Raw genomic sequence first — 10,668 nt, forward strand, 5'->3', positions numbered from 1 at the left:
TTCTCTAACAAAATCACACCATTAGCAATCAATTTAGGACTTTTACACTTTATGCAATTTAGTCCTTTTTCGCAATTGGGCTCACAATCGTCAAAATTAACTTACCAAAATTTTCATGCACTAATATAAACATGCTATGACTCTATAATAATAATAAAATAATTTTTCAAACTTTGAATTTGTGGTCCCGAGACCACTATTCCCACTAGGCCCTAAATCGGGCTATTACATTTCTCACCCTGGTTCGTTCGTCACATATGGATCCCTGGATGTGATCACTAGATTTAATTTTACTGCTACGCCATGGGGTGTACTAGTGATCCAATAGTTGGTACGTCCGGAGGCAGTCAAGTTATGGGCGCCATTGCCAGGGATGCAAGATCACTAATTTGATTTTATTTTTTTGCATTTTAATAGAATAATTAGGAAATATTGAGGTTATAAATATGATTTTTAGTTCATTTTATTTAGTTACTTGTTAACATTACTAACACTTTTTTGTTCTTTAAGGAACATTAAGGTACACTCACATCCAAGATACTTATAGTAGTGACTACCAAAGTCAGTTTAGCAAAAATCATGGACGATTTTGAGTACATGTGGTCGGATAAAGAACTGAATTATGACGATGAAATCTACAAGGAAGGAGTCTGTGAGAACTAGGAGAATTAGGAGAATAAGCGATTACTCATACTAGAACTGAATTTACAAGATGGTGATACCAAAATTAACATAAATCCAATTGGTCATTAATATGAGTAAGCCCAAAGTTTAGATGAGGAGAAAACTAACCAGTCAGGACCCATAAGGAGAGGGAACCTTCAAATAACCAAAAGGTTTCGGGTATGAAAGAGTACCAAGATGGGCTAGTAAGAATAACACCATGAAAGGTTACTTAAGAAGGGGTAGAGCCAGAGGAGGAGATAGTGAGCAGATACCCTAGTCAATCAGGAGTTGAGTACATCTTTCCAATGGCGTCAAGTTTCCTCGATGGGGAGAATGTACAAGATCAGAACCAACTAAATGGTACTAAAGTTATGAATTTATCTCGATCATCAGAGACAATAGTACTCACTGTCGACTCGATGGAGGAATGTTTGAAGTATCGAAAACTGGTGAAAGAGATTAGGGACAAACGTACAACTCTTAAGGAGATATTTAACCTTATCATATTCTGCAAAGTATTAATCTTCAACCAAACACAAACACCTCAAAAGTTAGATAATGTAAGGGTTTCCTGGATACTAATAAAAATCGGGAAAGTGTGCATTGACAAAAGTTATAATTAAAAATTTGTTAATAGACATGCAGTACCACCAAAAAATTTGGAAAAAAGGTTAAACAAAATACAAAGCACTCAATTCCTACAAGAACCACCCAATAAAAATGTGACTTGACACGTAGGAAAACCTGAAGACACTTAGAATTCACCATAAAGTCAAGTGGTATGTAACAAATCTATTATTAGAACGTTTGAGGTAAACTGTGAAAAACTCCTCTCACTGAATAAGTTCTTTAAAAATTTTATCCGACCCAGGCATGAAAAATATCCGTACTATATTATGGAAAACTAGGATAGAAAAAATGTCTAATGATTTTACACTATTATTTGATCTTAAAAATGGATAACTGCCATGACTTGCAAAAGGAACTTTTGATGGCCAATGCTGGACGGAAGAGTAAATTCAATGAGAAAAATAAATGAAGAAGAGCAAAATGGCATGATGGATGCTGGAGGAACACCAATAGAAAAGAAATAGGAAGAGCATTCACAGGTACACTGATTGAGCTAACAATGAATCCGACAGCAAAACCTAAAAATTTCATTAAATTTTAATTTTATGTATATTATTGTACATTTAACTAACCACTTAGTTTAGATTCTAACTTGTATTAAATTTACGTTTTATAGGAACTGTGACCCTTTTGAATTCTCGGTAAAAATAGAGTTAGTGTCGCAACACCAAGGCTGAAATCAAAGGAATAAAGAAAACTGATTTTATGTCACGACACCGAAGGTAGTATACACAGGTTTCCAAAATTTCAGAGTGTACCATAACATCGAACCTTGTTGCCGTGACAATGGCAAATTGCCAAATGCAATTTTCTATAGGGTTGCCCCAACTCAATTGCACAACTTGATAGATTAAAACTTATTTGACTGAGTTTTTAACCCTCATTTTAAAACATAAAAAGAGTTTAACTTCATCATTCTCAACATTCTGAACACTCTAAAAACTCTCTAACATCCCAAAAATTCCTTTTCATCAAAGCCCTAAATCCCCAAAACATCCATTGTCACCCATCAAGCTTTATTTGGGAAAAAAAGCATTAACCACTTGGACAGGAAGCATCAAAGAGTGCAAGAAATCTAAGGTTAAGTATTCCTTTACCTGTTTTATTGTTCTATCAATTACTGCTAATTTTTATTTTATTATTTTAGAACTAAAGTATTGGAAAATGCCACCTAAAAAGAGTAGGAAACCTAAGTTCCAAGAAACTCTGGTTGTTTCAGACCCTAAAAAATTCCATAACCCAAATGTCAAGAAATATTTTCTGGAATTATAGGGAAGACCTCTTACACAAGAATGAGGGTTCAAACCCTCAGTGGTTCTGTGCAAAGAAATTTGGACAATAGTCAAAGACCATCGATGGGAGTGATTCTGTGTCACTCCTAAGGAAAATGTTATCATACCAGTAGTACAAGAATTTTAGGCCTCTTTTAGAGAGAAAGAAATGATAAAAAGGCAAGATGAAAGTTGGGAAAGAAATGAGAAAATGCAAGATGAAAGTTGGGACACTATAATGGTAAGAGGAGAAGTATCGATTGCTCTTAAAGAGGTATGTGAGTTTTACGATGTACCTTACTATGGCAAATACTTCCTTGATAAGCCTGATTTGAATACATTTGAGGATATAAAAATGTATGATGTCATTAAGTACTTAACTCAGGTAGAAGTATATGGAACTATAGGCTGGATACCGTCTTACCAGCTAACTTCAATCAAGTAATAATGTTCTCGGTAGTGAAAATGTGGATGCAATTCATAGGTACTAGAACTGCGCCTACATTGAATGTTTCTAACGTTAATACTTTTTGGATCTATACTTTTATATGGCATTTTCTGGCACAAGAAATTATGCGTGGTCAATGGATTTATTGCTAGGTGAAGTGCTATGTGAATAGCCAAAAAGCTGGGATTTTCTTTCCCTACCTTGTGACAGCTCTGTATCGAAAAGCAAAAGTTCTAATGGGAGAAAATAAGTAGTTCATGAATCTAACAAATATCATAATTGGGGAATCATTATATAAGAAATATGTTGAGCTTCAGAGGAAACAAATTATTGATTAGTACTAGAGGAGGAATGAAAAGATGGATGTTCTGGTGTCACTCAAATGGAATGAGAAATCGAAAGCTCAAAAAAGGGCAAGTGGGAACATCAAAGAAAAACTCGTTGGAAAGATCAGGAGGGCATAGGAGACGAGCTCAATACTTCGTCCGATTGAATAGGTTAAGAGCACCAAATTATCCGTTAGACATATTCAGCCCAACACAGACCCATCATACAGTTGAAGTGGAGGAGGCAAACTCGAAGGACAAGGATGAGGTGGATGATTAGGAATTCAAAAGGAATGATAACAATTATGAAGCAACATTTCAACCAAAATACTCTATACCAAAAGGGCCAATTATCCGAAGGCCAACTGAACATGCACCTTCGACGGGTGGGACTTCCCATCACGAATATGGTTCAAGAAAGGGAAAAGCACTGATGGAAAGGAGGCCTTCACCTTGTTTTGATGATTCATATAAAGATTAAAAATGAACTTTTTCTCTTCTATTTTGGGATTGTATTAATTTTTGGATGATTTTTAATTTAAAAAATTGTTACGGATATAAGTAATAGTAGATTATTAGTTTTTTATTTTTTGGTTTGTTTGAATTTTCTATGTAGGAACCCATAATGGAAGAGGCACAACAATCTTGAACTTTCAATAGTAAAAGGAGAAGGAACCCATCAATAGCCTATGGAACTACTATGGAACTACTACGATCAATCGGGTAACTTTGTTCCCTATCTTTCTAGGGCTACACATTGAAGACAATGTGTTATCTAAAGTGTGGGGGGTAACATAGAAAATCTATTTAATTTTTACGCTTTTCTTTGATTTTTCTTATCGATTGTGTGCTTGAGCTTATGAAAATACAAATGATTGGTTAGGAGCATGTACATAGGCTGATTGTATTTATGGTAATTTTGGCATGATGATAGGTGATTTTAAATTTTATTACTATTAGGCTATTAAGTTTTATATATTATATTGTAAATAGACATTAAGAGATTGAATTTACCAAATGATATAGAGCATACAAGGAAACAAGCATGTTAGTATGTATGATAAATTGTTGAATTTTTTATTATTTGGTTGAATAAATTTGTGAATATTGAGATACCTAGAGATGAACTAAGACGTTGTTTGGTATACACTCAGAGGCAAAAAGCTAATCGTTGTTTGTTAATACTTAGTACCTATTTTGAGCTAGAAAACACTTCTTGATGAACCTCTATACAAAACTCGAGCTAAACAAAATAATTTGTGCTTACCCTTTTATCTGGTCTTGAATTGTATGATTTTAGCCATACATATTAAGGGATAAGTAGATACATTATGGTGGTTTTGTAAAAACAAAGTGATAGGAAAGATCAATGTAGTATGGTGATTATAGGTTAGCTTAAAAATATAAAACGTAAAAAAAAATGAAAAAATAAAGCAAGTAGAGAAATGACATGAAAAATAAAAGCATTTGTGAGTAAGGTATCGTGAAAAAGAAATAAAAGTCACAAAGTCACAAAAATATAAAAACTCGTTCATTAGTGAACAAAAACTTGTGAGCTAGCCATAGTTACTATATGATGCTAAGATTTCCTATAAGGAGAAATAAGGAAGGTAAGAGAAGGAGAAATAAGGTAGTGAGCGGGAAAGGATCATTACGGGGGAGAATAGGGGACACTATGATGTGCCTGTAACAGCCCGATTTTTGGGCGTAGTCGAAACAATGGTTTCGAAACCATTAACCTGAGGTCAGATAAATTGTTTATAATATTATTTTATGTGTTGTAGCATGATTATATGAGTGCATGAATATTTTGGTGAAATAATTTTAGCAGTTTCATACTTAATTGCAAAAAAGGACTAAATCACATAAAGTGCAAAAGTTTTGTTCTACTAGCTAAAGGTGTCAGATAGCTATGGAACATTAAATTAGAGGCCTTTATTGAGTAAATAGACCAAAAATTTGTTAATAGCTGATCATAGGGACAAATAAATTGTAAGGTCAAAGTTAGGTGAAATTGGGTGACTAAATTAACTAGAGATAAAATAAAATAAAAGGAAAAAGATATCACCTTTCATCTTTCTCCTCTCCACCGAAAATACCAGAAAAAATAGAGGTTTTGGACCTTCAAAATTTCAGCCACTCTTTACCCATACAAGTAAGTGATTTTGATGGCCTTTCTTGATAATTTTTGTACTTTTGGGACCCTTGTAGCATAATCTAGCTAATGAGGGGCTATTTTGCAAAATGGTTGAAAGTATAGGGTTTCTCCATGAGATTTTTCATGTTGTTTTCTGAATTTTTTATAGAAGAAAATGAATCATGGTTGTTAAGCAAACAACTTTTGTGAATTAGTTTTCATGAAAACCCTAACTAAGGACCATTTTGCATAAGTTATAAATTATGTGGTAACTGTGTGAAATAATTGGAATTTTGGGCTGCTTCTAGTATAAAAAGAATTCAGCTAGGCTTGGGTAGTGAGAAAATTTGATAAAAATCGATTTACGAGCCTAGGGGTAAAATAGTAATTTTGTGAAAGTCTAGGGGCAAAATGGTCATTTTGCAAAAATATGATTTATGAAATGCACTAATTAATATGATGATTAAATTAGTGAATTTTTTTATCATTTTAGATCAAGAAATACGAAATCCAGACCCAGACCAGTGAAAGGCCAAGCTAATAGACTAAAGCCAATTAGTCGTCCACTTTTTGTATACCGAGGTAAGTTTTGTGTATGTAGGGCAACTTTATCATTATTATGTGTTGAATGATTAATTTTGTGTAATATGTTTGAAATTGCTTATGAATAATGCATGATGAAATTCAATGTAGTAGAGTCCCGATTGAACCTAGGAATAGATTGGATATCTATGCTATGACATTTGGGTGATATGAGAGCAAGTGTAAGACCATATCTGGGACATGGCATCAGAAGTGATGTGTGTGCTAGTGTAAGACCATGTCTGGGACATGGCATTGGCCACAACATGAGAGCCAATGTAAGACCATGTTTGGGATATGGCATCGGCCACCTTATGACAGCCAGTGTAAGACCATGTTTGGGACATGGCATTGGCTACAACATGAGAGCTAGTGTAAGCTCATGTTTGGGACATGGCATCGACATTGATATATGTGCTAGTGTAAGACCATGTTTGGGACATGGCATCGGCCACCTTATGAGAGCCAGTGTAAGACCATGTCTGGGACATGGCATTTGGCCTCAACATGTGAGCCAGTGTAAGACCATGTTTGAAACATGGCATCGAGAATTCACTCTTTTGTGTAAAGCTTGTCAGATATCCTTTAGTATTCCAAATGGTTTCACGGGTTATTTTAAAAGCTTGTGACAATGATATGGAATGATATAATCATGTTGTGAGTGGTACAGGTTCTTATTCGAAACTCATGAGATATGAGTCTAGTTATGTTGCCTTGATGGTAGGAATGTCATGAGTAAGTTCTAGCTATGAAAATGATCTTAGGACAATATTGAAATCTTTGGTTTATGCTTGTGATATATATAAGCATGGAGTGATATTTTCCATGTTCACTCAATAATGTTGTGTTGATTTATGACATGCATGGTTGATGTTGTTACTAATTTATATGCAACTTACTAAGCTTTATGCTTACTCCCTCTCCTTTCCATTTTTTTTATAATGCCGCCAAGCTAGTATCGGGGATCCAGGGACGTCAGAGGCATCGATCACACTATTACCTGAAGCTCTGGTATAGCTAGTTTAATACTTTGATTTTGGCATGTATAAGGACTTGAATCTTTTGTTTAGTGTCTTGTTAGTTTAGCCATAAGAGTTGGCTCATATGATGGATGTGATATTCATTTTGTATAGGCCATTAATGTTGGCTAATATTGATTATTGTTAAATGCATTTGATGTAAATTTCTCATGGTTGTGGTGGTTTGGGTTATATGTGTTATGCTTGGATTGGTTTTGGTTGATGTTGTGTAGGTTCGTGCAAGTAAGGGCGGAAAAAAGCTTGGTAAATAGCTTATTTTTGTCTACATAGGCAGATACACGAGTGTGTGTCTAGGCCGTGTGTGACACAGGGTTTGCCGCACGGGCGTGTAGTCTTGCCGTGTGTCCCCTGCACCTCAATTTTATAAGTCAGTATGCATGGTAGTAAACACATGAGCGGAGACACGAGCGTGTGTCTGAGTAGTGTGGAAGACACAGCCTAATGCACGGGCATGTGCCATGGCTGTGTGCCCTTAATTGCTTGCTGACGCCAGAAACAGAATGTCAAGGTTTTTGTACACAGGCTGAGACACGGGCGTGTCATGGCCATGTGGGAAACATAGGTCATGGACATGGGCGTGTACCAAGTAGTATGAAAACCCCTGTAGGTTCGAATTGAAAAATAAATTCACACGAACTAGGGACAAGGGCCTTTAGTATGGCCTATAACGCCCCTTACCCGTGTTCCACATCGAAACAGGGTACGAGGTATTACTAGATCATAATATATATCATTAAACGAAACCGAAATAGAAATATATCATCCAAATAGATAATGTATCATTATAACATATGTCTTGAACAATATTAGCCAACTTCAATGGCTTATACAAAATAATTTTGTTAAATAATGTAACCAAAATTTTAAACCTAGGCAATTATGACACGTAACAAAATAACGAAGCCTACTATACATGCCATAATTCAAAAGAAATGTTTAGTTCAAATACCCAAAAGTTTTGATAGTGTGGCAAATCTTCAACGATCCTTAACTCCCGAGCAATGCCGGACGACACTATAAGACAAAAGAGAGAAAAGAAAGTAAGCTTATATAGCTTAGTAAGTAAGTATATAAATAATAATTAAAGAATCTAATATGTTTACACATTAACTTAAGTGTATTTACTTTTAATTTCAATATTTACTCCACTTTGATTGAGCTGTCTCTCCTGCGTCATGTTCACTAAATAAATCATAACTTGAGTTACAAAATTCGAAATTCAAATCCGTAAAAGTTTCCTACAACTATACTCATATAAATTCTTACTAGTTTTTTTCTAGAGTTTTTGGTCCAGCCAATTAGTATAGTTTATTAGTTAAAGTTTCCCCTGTTATACAGCTCGACTGATCTGAACTCTGTTCAGTATGAGTTGAAGTTATCCCAGTACACAATTCAAATAGCCATGAAACATGTTTCATTTAAAACTAGACTCAATAAAGAATCTAGACATCTAAACTATATTTCTTAATTATTTTTTTACAATTTTTAATGATTTATCAAAGTCAGAACAGGGGATCACATAGTCAATCTAAACAAGTCACACACAAATATAAATATCTCAAAATATAGATTTTCTTTGCTTGCTCTTTTTCTTTTATATGAAAATAGACTCATTGAGCTTTAATTTCATGTCTCATTCAGCCTCTAATTAAATTAATACCATTTTTGGTGATTTTTAAAATTCACGTCACTGCTACTGTCCAAAATAATATTATTGCAAATTCACTCTTTCACACTTTCCTTGTATTAACCTCACTTAGCATACATATCACAATTCATTTTCACCATATTTCATACATCACAAGTATAAGTCCATGATTACAATGCCACCTTAAAATTATCCCGTTGAACAATTCGGATCAATCCTCGATACTTGATGGTTTCAGCACACTGCCCCACTATCATATTTCATATAATTCGGCTCTCTTGTACACATGGTGAACACTTAGTACCACCCATGTGACCTAGCCAATTTATCTCGTAGCTCTCTTGTCTACATGGTGTCCTTCACTTGGAATCACACATGTGACCTAGCTACATTTATCTCTCCTGTAGCACTCTTGTCTACATGGGATACATCCCGTATCACACATGTGACCTAGCTACTACATAGTATCTCGTAGCTTTCTTGTACACATTATGTGCACTCAGCACCATACATGTGACCTAGCTACGCTCCATCTATATTATTCAATCTTTCTGAATGTTCAACCGGGATTTCTCTCTCTATTACTTATTTTCATTCCTCCAATAGTCGATTTATGCTTCAAAATAAGCTAAAATACATATAATAGGCTGAAATATAAAAATGTAAATGAAGTTAATGTATTATTTATATACAAACTTACCTCGGTGCAAAATATAGAAATTTTGCAATTTAGTCCAAAACCTTTTCCTTCCCCCGTTCAAGATCAATTCCACGCCTTTCTTAATCTATAACAACACATTTAGCTCATTTAACGCTCATACTATTTATTTCAATCCAAAACTCACATTATGGAAAAATTACATTTTTGCCCCCTAACTTTTACAAAATTATGATTTTGCCCCTAGGCTCGGAAATTTTAATTTCAGCCCTTATTATTATGTTTTATGACATGCTGATCATTTTTCCCTTTTATGAAAACATCAAATTCTCACTCTAACACATAGTTATGAACAATAGGTATTTTTACTGATTATGCCGTTTTGCTCGTTTTCGCTAAAAATCGCTTAGAAAAGATCGTTCTCCTAACTTCAAACATTCATATTCTACCATCAAACATCAAAATACATGCAGATAATTCATGGGTAAAATTTTAAACATAAACTCTAACTCGAAATAATGGTAGAAATAGGTAGACCGAGCTACGAGGATTTCAAAAATGTAAAGAACATTAAAAACGGGGCTTGAATGCACTTGCTATTGAGCTTGAAAGCTTGGGAAAAACCCTAGCTATGGAGAACATGTAAGTTTCGGCCAAGCTTGAATGAAGATGAACACATTTTTGTGTTATTTTTCCCATTTTATTTCATTTAATATGCAAATGACCAAAATGCCCTTACTACTCAACTTTCTTAAAATTCCATCCATGTCTTAATTTTTGTCCATATAAAGTATAATGGTCTAATTTCCATTTAAGGACCTCTACTTAAAATCCTCATTTCAATCAAGTACTTTATGAACTAGAACACACATTTTCTTTTACCTATTTCAATTTAGTCCTAAATATCAAATTAAACACCCAATCAATAAAATTTCGCAACGAAATTTTCACACAATTATGAAATCATAATATAAACACTAAAACTTAATCAAAATAATTTCTTTCAACCTTGGATTTGCGGTTTCGAAACCACTATTCCATTTTGGCCCTAAATCGGGCTGTTACAACTCTCCCCCCCTTTAGGGATTTTCGTCTCTGAAAATCTTACCGGTAAAGAGATTTGGGTACTGTTTTCTCATGGCTTCCTCCAGTTCCCACGTAGCTTCTTCTACTCCATGTCTTTGCCATAACACTTTCACTAAAGCTATACTTTTCTTTCTCAACTATTTTACTTCTCGAGCCAAAATCTTAATCGGTTCCTC

The sequence above is a fragment of the Gossypium arboreum genome, chromosome 12, assembly GCF_025698485.1.
Source record: "Gossypium arboreum isolate Shixiya-1 chromosome 12, ASM2569848v2, whole genome shotgun sequence".
Taxonomy (NCBI): domain Eukaryota; kingdom Viridiplantae; phylum Streptophyta; class Magnoliopsida; order Malvales; family Malvaceae; genus Gossypium; species Gossypium arboreum.